Raw genomic sequence first — 460 nt, forward strand, 5'->3', positions numbered from 1 at the left:
CTGAGAGGGATTGGGGCTGTGAGCTTTGATCAGTTTACTCAGTGAGTTAATCAACCATAGTTCAGTTGATTAATCAACAAAGGGCTATTTAATCAATAAGTTGGAATTAAGGGCACCTCTCTGGGGAAACTGTTCTGTTGCAGCAAGGAATTTTTAGAAATTCTCACAATTTCTTCACAGCTCGGAAGGCCAGTCTTTTGGGTAATGTGCAGATATTTTCAAACTTCTGTTGTAGTTGATTAGTTCACTCAGATGATTTCAATCAGTCAACAGCCTTTTTTATAATACAAAACTCTTCTTACACCAAATATAAGATAATTTTTTTTAAAACAGTAAAATAAAAATCAGGTTACACATGAATCAGGTTTTCCCTCCCTTCACTAAACCTCTGAAAGTTTGGACTTTAAATCCTCTTGAGTGCTTGGAAATGTTACTTTGGATCCTACAGTTCTTTCCTGCT

The 460-nt window shown here is 35.9% G+C and overlaps 1 protein-coding gene across 1 annotated transcript in view; it reads left to right on the forward strand.

The window, feature by feature from the left end:
* RPL39 (ribosomal protein L39) overlaps positions 1–460 on the forward strand; it is a 7563-nt gene that overhangs the window by 6501 nt on the left and 602 nt on the right. The window lies entirely within an intron of this gene.

Source organism: Gekko japonicus, unplaced genomic scaffold, assembly GCF_001447785.1.
Source record: "Gekko japonicus isolate JY-2015 unplaced genomic scaffold, Gekko_japonicus_V1.1 scaffold425, whole genome shotgun sequence".
In the NCBI taxonomy this organism is placed as follows: Eukaryota; Metazoa; Chordata; class Lepidosauria; order Squamata; family Gekkonidae; genus Gekko; species Gekko japonicus.